The sequence below is a fragment of the Marmota marmota genome, unplaced genomic scaffold, assembly GCF_001458135.2.
Source record: "Marmota marmota marmota unplaced genomic scaffold, marMar, whole genome shotgun sequence".
Classification (NCBI taxonomy): Eukaryota; Metazoa; Chordata; class Mammalia; order Rodentia; family Sciuridae; genus Marmota; species Marmota marmota.
In genome coordinates, this window is record NW_026000136.1 from 902024 (window position 1) to 912668 (window position 10645).

A 10645-nucleotide genomic window follows, 5' to 3' on the forward strand; every position below is an offset into this window, starting at 1 on the left:
GGGAGGGAGAGGGACGGGGGGGGGGGGGAGAGAGAGAGAGAGAGAGAGAGAGATTGATTTTGACTTATTCATCAAGGTGATCCAGATATCAACCAAAGAAACTGTGCCATACCCCATATCTGGGTCCTGGGACCCCAAAACTATTTCTGAACTTGAAAGAATTAATTAACCAAGTCTCCTCTCCTGGGTTGTTTTCAGGTCCTGTTTGAAGTCATCTGACTGTCTTCTCTGAAGCCTAGTCCTGATAGGGGTAAATCCTGATAAGGACGTGAACAGAATGACCTAAATTTCAGCTCTTGTGGATTTTTTTCCCTCACTTCCTCACCCTTCAGTTTAAGTTTCTGTCCATTGTAAGAGTTGTTCAAAATAAAATTCTTGGGGCTAAAGAAAAGCTAAGGAAGGTCGGCGTTGAGAGCAGCAAGACGTTTATTTCACTCAGAAACGATTTTTAATATAAATCCCAGGGGCTAAAGAAAGCTACCCCAACTCTGACCCCGACGTGATTTGAACACGCAACCTTCTGATCTGGAGTCAGACGCGCTACCGTTGCGCCACGAGGTCCGGGAAACGTAGTGGATTTGCGTCTTACAAGGATGTTGATTTCAGCAGTTGTCAGGTGCAGTGACTGGGATTTGTGTTTTGCTCTGCCCTTACAATAATTTGGTATTGACTATGAGTTCTTTGTCCTTTTTGTAAGGTCGCAATTCAAAGCGAGTAAATGAAGCCGGCGAGTTCCAAAAGGCACGGGGGCACTCGCGTAAATAATCATTCTTGTAATTCAGGAAAACTACCTTCCCAGGGCCATGAAGGCTGAGAGCGTCGTTAGGGGAAGGACTGAAAACAATTTTCAATTCGAAGCGCAGCTCACCAGGAGGGCTGCTGGGGGAGGGGCGCGGGTGTCTGTCATCAGGGATCCAGGTTCTCTTCCCCGAGTCCGTCTGCTCACATATTTGCACATGAGTCGCACCTTAGGAGGAAGACTATTTCCTGGTAATCTCAAAAGGCACTTTAAAGTTCCTTCCTTTTATGCTTAAAACAACCACAGTCTTTGTAGAAAAATAATTAGATAAAAAGAAATTATAAGAGGTGTTGAGCACCTACAGGCACCAAGGGAGGTTCTGCATATACATCTTGCCACTTCCTGTGATCTCAGGTTAAAGGACAGAGGTGGGGAGGGGAGGGCATGGCATTTTCTTTGGCATGTTGAACAGACTATGGATTACACTGTTTATTTCAGTATCAGCACTTATATGTATGCTTACATTCACATTGTTGTGTAACCAATCTGTACAACTCTTTTCATTTTGCAAAACTGAAACTCAATTATTGTGTGTGTGCATGTGTGCACGCTCTTGCCCTGGAGTGCTAATGATAGAACTCAGGACCTTACACATATTCAGCAAGCACTCTACCTCTAAGTCTGAATATAACAAGTTCTCATTCCCTCTTTTCCCAGCCCCTGGCAGCCTTTCTATCTCTGTCTATGAATTCAAATACTCTAGGTACCTCAGAATCAGAAAAAAAAATGTCTTTTTGTAACAATATAATGAAGAAATGAATAAATGATAAGGTTGTATTTGAAGATGCTGGAAAAATGCAAACAATAGAACAAATCCTTTGTGACATCAGATGCAATAAAAATTGTTTTACTTGGGGATTGGCTTTTCCACCAAGGGGATGGATGTGTTTTCCAATATAATATGGTAAAGAAAGGTACACATCTGTGCAGAACATTTTATTGGTTGATGGAAAGATAATCTCACCCTTCCCCAATGGGATCAGTGAATTATTAGGCAAAATTATCAAATTAAAGAGGGAGGAATTTGAGAAGAACTTAGAGATCTGTTCTAGATGTTGGGGTTTCAGGGAAAATAATTTCATTAGGAAAAGTGAAGGCTGATTTCTGCTGATCAAGTGCTCACAGTTACTACTACCCACTGAACTTTGGCTTGCCCAGACTAGTCAGATTGGGAAGAATGTTCCAGCTCTCAATCTATTTACTGGTGAGGCAGACCTCTGATGAACAAGTTATCTCAAATTTGGGTTGGATCAGTTGCCCTGGTAACTCCTGGAGCTGGAGAATTTTAATCCCCTCATCACATCTGTAAAAATCACTTCTCTTTATACTCCTCCTGGTAAAGTTGGGGGTTAGAACTGGTAGTGTAAGGAGATAGGTGATTTGTTCTTTTTTCCAGGTATATAGAATTGGATACATTTTCACCAATTTCCCAGCGAGTGGTTCAACGCTAATGTGCCCACTGGTGCGTAAAATGAGGTGTGAAGTGCTGTGAAGTGTAGTTATCAAGAAAAGTCTAGGGGCCTGGGTGTGTGACTCAGCAAACAGAGCGTTTGCCTAGCATGCGCGGGGTCCTGGGTTCGGTCCCCAGTGCCAAATAAAGACAAAATAACTCAAAGAATATGCAATTGCCTATTGTAGGAAATACCAGCATCTCTAGAAAAATCTGGACTCTCCCACTCCTCTCGTCCATTTGTTAACTAAAAACTTCTCTTTTAGAGATATAATCATAGCTGGTGCCCCTTCTGTCCTTGGATCCACCGGGGGTGGAGATGTACGGTCCTTGCGGCGCCCGCCTCTGGCCTTTCCCTGTGGCCTTCTAGGCTCCGGATGTAGGGATCGTGGGCTGGGGTGGCGTCAGCTTAGTGTCCGAAGAAGGACGTGGGGAGGGGCGGGGACGCAGGTGCCACTTGCCACTTTTTCCTGGTATTGTGTGCTCCTGTGAGGTCCGCGGGGCGGAAGTTTCCGCAGCTCCTTGCCCTCCAGCCCACTAGAGGGGTCAGTACCAGGAGGCGGCCGAAGCTAGGACTCGGTGCTGTGGGGTCTCCCCGGTCCCCGAAATCTTCTGTGTCCCCTCCCCCTCCCCCGCACTTCAGCAGGAGTTGCGATGTGCCACCCCTTTGCGCTCTCCTCTGCCGTATGGAACCTTAGGTCAGACCCCCTGGACCGGATTTGGCACGGATAAAGCCAAGCAAGTAGCCCGGTGAAACTTAGAAGGACCTTCTGAGTGAGCTAGGAAGCGCCCACGTCGTAAAGAGAAAGCCACGTCCCTACACCTGCGGCTGGTGGAATCCTAGTCCTGAAGGGTGGGAGTGAATAGGCTCTGGCTCATGGGCGAGGTCTTCCTTGAGTTCAAAACGCAGCTCTAAGTACGTGTGACAAACTCCCGGTAAGACCAAATCCTACTCCCAGGCACTGTCAATCTACACGCACCACTGGGAACTAATGAACTTTGAAGACAGAGAGTTCAAGGTCTAGTGAGTGATTGGAGCACAGGTATAAAATGAGAATAATAAAAGTACCAGAGCAGGCAAGAGTGACATAGAACTAACAGAGTGGGCTATGGAGAGGGGAAGGGGGGAAAAGGAAGAAGAAGAAAAGAGGAGGAGGAGGAGGAGGAGGAAGAGGAGAAAAAAATAATTTGGGCTTTGTATCTCAAGTTCCTTCTGTGCTCACAGTGGAATTTCAGAGCAATTTCTAGGCAGCCCTCTAGGATGCAAAGTTATCTGCCTAGGGACACCACTATTAGATTATGAATGGCCCATTTACAAAGTCTTCTATGTCAAGTTGTTAGAAAATTTATTTCTACCTTTCCCTTCCCCAACCCAACTTCGAGAGCCTCCAGAGGTACAGTTACAGTCATTTCTAACTGGCCAAAATAGCAGGGTAGATGAAAACGTACTTTAGAAACCTTGGGAGGTAGGGCCTAGTTGAAGTTTCAGTCTCTGAGAGTATAAAGGGATATGAGGACAGTCCACTCTACTCTTTTTCTTTTTCTTTCTTTTTTTTAAAGAAAGAGGGAGAGAGAGAATTTTTTTTTTTTAATATTTATTTTTTACTATTTGGCGGACACAACATCTTTGTCTGTATGTGGTGCTGAGGATCGAACCCGGGCAGCACGCATGCCAGGCAAGTGCGCTACCGCCTGAGCCACATCCCCAGCCCTCTACTCTTTTTCTTCCTGACTACAGGAGGGGAGCAGCTTTCCCCACATACTCCCTGTCATGACATTCTGCCTCACCACAAGCCCAAAGCGATGATGCCAAGCGGCCACGGGCTGAAGCTCTGAAACCATGAGCCAAAATAAACCTTTCCTCCAAGTTGATTTCTCTCGGGTATTTTACCCTAGTGACAGAAAGCTAACACACCTTCCAATATAGTGGTATTTTGAACTTACTGCTCCTCTTTTTAAATCTAGTTGATATTCTCCCTAATTTTTCAGTAGGGTTTTCTAACTATGGGCCTGTGACTAGGGAGGATGACTACATTGTTGCCCCTACTGTATAGCACAGGTGCTCCAAATGCTGAATCTACAGAGTGCTTTTTAAATTACAGATTTCCGGTTTTCACTCTCAAAGGGTTCCAAGTCAGGAGATCTTTTTAGCACCTGGGAAGCAGCACTTTTAACAAGACATGACTCTACTCTAAGAGGTATTCTGAAAGTTGTATCCAGCACATTCTACCACAGAAGGCCGACAAAGTTATCAACAGGCATTTTAAAAGTATCTATAAGGGCTGGGGCTATTACTGAGTGTTAAAGCTTGTACTTAGCATGCATGCACCCAGGACTTGGGTTCACCCCCAACACCAAAAACAAAAAAGTAAACAAAAGAACCCTGTGAGTAATAGAGGTTCATAAAAAGGGAAATGAAGAGATAGGGCTGTCACTCAGTAGCGGAACATCTTTCTAGCAGGCATAAGTTCCTGGATTCAATCCCAAGCACCACAGAAAAAAGGGGGGGTGGGGGGTTGGAAACCAAGGAAACTTCAGAACAAAGGGGACAACCTGTGCAAAGGCACGGAATCATGAAATACCTGGGAAACAAAGAACCACGTGAACATACACAGTCCATGCAACCTATGGACTTATCTCTTAGGAAATGTCTTACATGTGAAATCTTTCACAAATGATTTCAAGAAAAAGGTATTGCAGCCAAAGAGTCAATGATTAGATGTACATTAATGAAAATTTATGTGGCAACAGCGTGAAGAATGGTTTCCAAGGAAGATAAAAGTAAAAGAGAATGAAGGTCCCAAGAATGAAGGAACTTTGGTTTGTGTAGAAGGGAGTGAGAGGAAGGGTGGGGCTGTGGGGATGGGAAGGATGGCAGAATGAGACAGACATTATTACCATATATACATATATGATCACACTACTGGAGTGACTCTGCACCATGTAGAGCCAGAGGAATGAGAAGTTGTGCTCCATTTGTGTACAATATGTTAAAATGTATTCTTCTATCATGTATAACTAGAATTTTTTAAAAAATTTAAAAATGAGTTCCCAAATGAAAAAGAAAAGAATTTTTATAAAAGATGCTAAAGAAACAAAATGAATAGTAATTGGTTAGCCATTAATCTCTATAACATATTTTCATTTCCAAGAAAAACTCAGATTTGCCCTGTGTGGTGGGCATGCCTGTTATCCCAGCAGCTCAGAAGGCTGAGGCAGGAGGATTGAGAGTTCAAAGTCAGCCTCAGCAATTTACCGAGGCCCTAAGCAACTCGGTGAGACCCTGTCTCAAAATAAAATACAAAATAGGGCTGGAGATGTTGCTCAGTGGTTAGGGCCCCTGAGTTCAATCCCTAGTGGAAGGAAGGAAGGAAGGAAGGAAGGAAGGAAGGAAGGAAGGAAGGAAGGAAGGAAAGGAGAAAATGGAAGAACAGCAAAAATAAAACAATGGAACTTAGGCTCCAAAGCCTTATCTTTATAGTCTTCACCCCACCCAACTTTAGTGTGCACTTATGCAGCTATATTGGCATTGCCACTCAACCAGGGTACCAGGGTATTTTCTGGTGGCACAGAGAGGGTATCCACTCACTGGGAAGGAGACTGCTTTATGTGCTCCTGAGATGTGCACCCAAGTCTATTATCACAGTCCTTACTTTACCCTTCTCTGGCACAATCAAAATGACTTTTTTATCTCACTGTGGGCCCAGGTGTCTGAGAGACTCCTGCTTGTGCAGAAGTGAAGGTGTTGATGTGTTCTTTGTCCAGCAATTGGAACTATCCCTTGAACAGGTGACAGGTATGCATGTGTGTCTGAGAAAGATCTTGATGCCTGGTAAAAGCACCATGTTCCCACATTCTGGAATGTACCGTACCTTGATCTCCTCTGCCTCTATTCTTAGTAGCCTTCAGCTGACAGAGATCTTGCTATATGTATTATTTAGATGGATTTCTTCAAAGACACTTCCCCCTGACAATATCTGCTGCTATCTCCAGAGGCAAAAATGATACTTGAATTTATTCGTCTTTCTCAAATTTGTATGCTTACACATGACCTTTGTTAAATGGCCACCACAGCTTTCCATTCCCTAACTAAAAGAAGATCATGTCTCACTCATCAGTCTGCTATGCAGTTTCTTTACAGGCTCAATCTGATTTTAGCTTCTACCAGTGCCTCCAAAACTATTTTTGCAACTTTGCATCCTTTTTCTCTCCCTTTGTGTCACTCCTTCCCCTGGTCCCCAATAGGCAGTGCAGGGACAGGTTTGGAAGAGATTTACTCCCAGTCTCCTTGTTTTGGTGACCAGAATATATGAGTCTCTCCAAGTCTCTATCAGTCTAATATTGAACCTCAATATATTCCCTCAGTCACCCACCTCACTGTGTAACTGCTTTCCAGCTGTTTTCAATTCCAAACTGTGCAGGAGTTGGAACTCGTAGCCTGCCTCTACTCTGCCATCTTGATCTTCACCAGAAACTGGAAATCTTTATGGAATATATGAATCTACTTGAATACATATAGAATGAATTGGAAAATTACATTGAAGTTAATGATAAGACTTTAAAATATGTTGACTGCCTCTGGCTGCATGTTTGTATCACATGCAGGAAGCTTTCACTTTCAGTACTGTTAATCACAGTTTGTACAGAAACTTTTAGAAGCACCACTCACTGTTTGAAGTGTGTTTGCTGTTATTGTTTGCTTACTATATTGTTTTGTTAGCTTTTATTTTTTATTTCCTAGAAATTAGTTGGTACCAAGAGTTTTCTCTAAGATGTAAAATTTTTACACACTTCAAAGCTCTTAATGTGAATAGGAAGAAACATGGATTTCTGCAGAGGACAGTAATGAGACTGAGTTTGAGTGAGGGAGTATTGGGTTTCTAGTAGCAACCACAGAAATTCATGAGATCAGGATGCAGAAACAGGAACAAAGTAAACTCACCAACTGTAAACCCAGCTACTCATTTAAATAAATGTCCTGAAATGAGTTAGTGTTGCCCACAACATAAATTTATTCAATTTGAGAAAAAGAAGAGGAGTGTTTGCACTGCATACCCTGCTAAGAATTATCCCATCTTTTAGTTACTTTTGAAATAATGAAGAATCTCCACTCATTATCTAAGGTATCTGGAAAAAACTGAAAGCAGTGTGGTGTCATAATTAAGAAGCATAGTCTTGGTTTGAATATTTGCTGCTGAGATTCTAGCTGTGGGAACATTGACAAGTTATTTAATCTCTCTGAACGTCTACCTCCTTAGCTATATGTAATAGTTAATTTGTTAGTCCCTGAGTATCCAATGAGATAGGGAATAAACACACACAGCTCAAGGTATGACACAGGAGTTTGCAATTTACAGAAGTTTACACAAAAGATAGCCATTATTTTTAACAATATCTTTTGTTTTTTTCACTGTGCTTTGAACCTGGAGCCTCAGGCATGACAGGCAACTACCACTCTCCAGCCCCTAAAACTCAGGTTTTTAAGTAAATGAATTACTATCATATCTATACCACATTGATTACTGTCATAGTCAATTTCATTTGTCCTCTGGATTCAGTTAATACCCACATAGCTGGCAAAGAATTGTTTTCATATGTATTTCTGAAGTGGTGAGTATTTGAATCAGAGGCTGAGCACAGAAGGTCCTTCCTCACTGATGTGCCTAGGCACCATGCTGTCTATTGAGGGCCTATGGAGAATGGCAAAGCACAGGAGAGGGGAATCTGCTTTGTCCTCTGGAGTTAGGACATTCGTCGTCACCTGCTCTTGGATATCAAAACTCCAGTTTCTGCAGTTTTGTACTTCATAATGTCCACCAGTAACCATCGCAAGTTCTCATGCCTTTGGCGTCTAACATGGAGCATTGCCTGCAGCTTCACGTCTTTGGAATCAGACTGGATTGCAAGTAACACTGGCTTTCCTGGTTGTCTGGCTTGCAGCAGGCCTATTGTAGGACCTCTTTTCCAGCATAATTGTGTGAGCCCAAAGTTCCCATAATAATTCTCCTCTTTTATGTCTTTATATACAAATGTTCCTTAATTTATGATGAAACTCATCAGCAATTGAAAATATAAGTAAAACTGCATTTAATGCACTTAACCCAGTTAAATCTTAGCTTAGTACTGCAGTAGACTCTAGAGTACCAGTGGTTTTACCCTCCACATGTGTGGCTGACAGAGTTGGGGCTCATTGCTGCTGCCCAGCATCATAAGCAGTATTTTACTGCAAACTGTTATTCCAGAATAAGATTAAACTTAAAATATGAAGTAGTTTCTATTGAGTGCATATCAATTTTGCAGCATCATGAAGTTGAACAATCTTAAGTTGAATCTGTACATTGGGGACTGTCTGTATACTTAACAAATCAGTTCTATTTCTGTGGAAAACTGTGATTAAAATGATAATTTTATGTAACTTTTAACCTTGAAACTTGACTTTTCCTCTGCATGTTTAGCATTGTAGTATTGGAAGAGTCATGGTGATATGATAAAAATGACAGTGCAGTGAAGGTTAAGAACGTTGATTGCAGACTTGACTCAGCAAGTGACTACCCATGCAATACTTCAGTTCCTTCTGGTTTGTAAACTTAATTAACATACTATTTTCGAACCATTTTATATTTATATTTAAATGAACATAAAATACAGAGTTCCCATATAATATCCCCTCCTGCTAGTTTCCCCTAGTATTAACATCTTGAATTAGTGTGGTAAATTTGTTATAACTGATGAGCCAGTATTGATGCATTATTATCTAAAACCAAGAATTTATATTAAGATTCATTATTTGTGTTGTATATTTTATGAGTGACTTGGTACTTTTGGTGTTGCTATAATGGAACATCTGAAAACATACAACTTACAAAGAAGAAAAGTTTTATTCCTAGTGTCCTAGAGACTGGAAAGTCTATGATCAAGGAGCCACATCTAGTGAGGGCATTCTTTAGGTGCTATCACAAGACAGAATGCATCACATGTCAAGAGAGCAGTAAGTAGTGTGCATACTAGGGTCTCTCTTCCTCTTCTTATAAAGCCACTGATGCTATTATGGGTGTCACAATCTCTTGACTTCATCTAAACCCAATTATGTTTCAAAGGTCCTAACCTCCGAATTCCATAAAAATATAAAGGTTATGATCAAACTTTTTAACACATGAACTTTCAGAGAACACATTCAATCCATATTATAAAGACAATGCATTACCACACAGAAGAGCTTTACTTCACTAAAAATTCCCCATGATCCACCCACTTACCACTTTCTCCTCCCCACAAATTCCTAGAAACCAATATTTTTCCACAGCTTCTATAGGTTTGCTGGTTTCATTACTGATTAATATTTAATTGTATGAATGTGATATTGTTTAATTATCTGTTCATGTGTTGAAGGACATTCACTTCTAAGGTTTGACAATAAAAGTAATATAAATATCCATGAGCAGGTTTTTGTGTACACAAGGGTTTTCATTTCTTCAAAATAAACATTAAGGAACATGATTGCTAGATAATGTTAAGAGTATCTATTGCTCTGTAAGGAACTATAAAAACTCTTCCAAGCTGGCTATATTCCCACAAGCAACAAGTGAGAGTTCCTGTTAATAAACACCCTTGCCAGAATTTGGTGTCGTTATGCTTTGAATTTTGGCCAGTCTAATATGTGTGTGGTGAAATTTCATTGTTGTTCTAATTTGCAATTCCATAAAGACATGTGATGGTAAGCATTTTTATATATTTATTTTCCATCTATATACCTTCTTTCCCATGCAATCTTTGGGAAACACATGACTTTCTCTGGATCATAAAATAGGGCAAGCAAAGTAATTCTTGGAGAAGGAAGATGCTAAGAAATATATAAAGGTAATAATAATTACTTAGAGCTATTTTCAAAATTAAAATGGAAATTATATTTACATGATTAAGATTATGAAACCCAGAATGAGGGATAGTTGATTGTAATCATAATTGCAATTTATTTGTTAGACCAATTCATTCAAAACATTCTTTATATAATAAACTGTTGTCTCTATTCTTAGTCATACTTCCTCATTTTCATAACAGTGAAATTCTGCTCTTATTTATAGTATGTTTTATTTTTTTCATAAATATCCATTTGAAACCTTAAATTGTCTCTTCACATAGCTTCAAAATTATTGACTACTAGATATTTACATTATTGACATGGAGTCTAACTTTTTATATTATAACATGGAAAATAAACCACTCCCTGTAAAAAGGATCTGTGTTGGGACAGCTGATGACAGTGCCACATGCTGGGAAAAATATTTCACTGAAAGACTGTCATTCAGATTATTACAAATGACACTGAGAAATTGGTCCTGGTAAGTTTTCAGATACATTTGTGACAAAGCCAATCATGCAAATTTGTCAAATTCATT

The 10645-nt window shown here is 40.6% G+C and overlaps 1 non-coding gene across 1 annotated transcript; it reads right to left on the bottom strand.

Moving 5' to 3' along the window:
- Nucleotides 1-489: 489 nt before the first annotated feature.
- Trnaw-cca lies at nucleotides 490-561 on the bottom strand. Its single transcript has one exon. It is a non-coding gene; the product is annotated as a tRNA-Trp (tRNA).
- Between the last annotated feature and the right edge of the window lie 10084 nt (nucleotides 562-10645).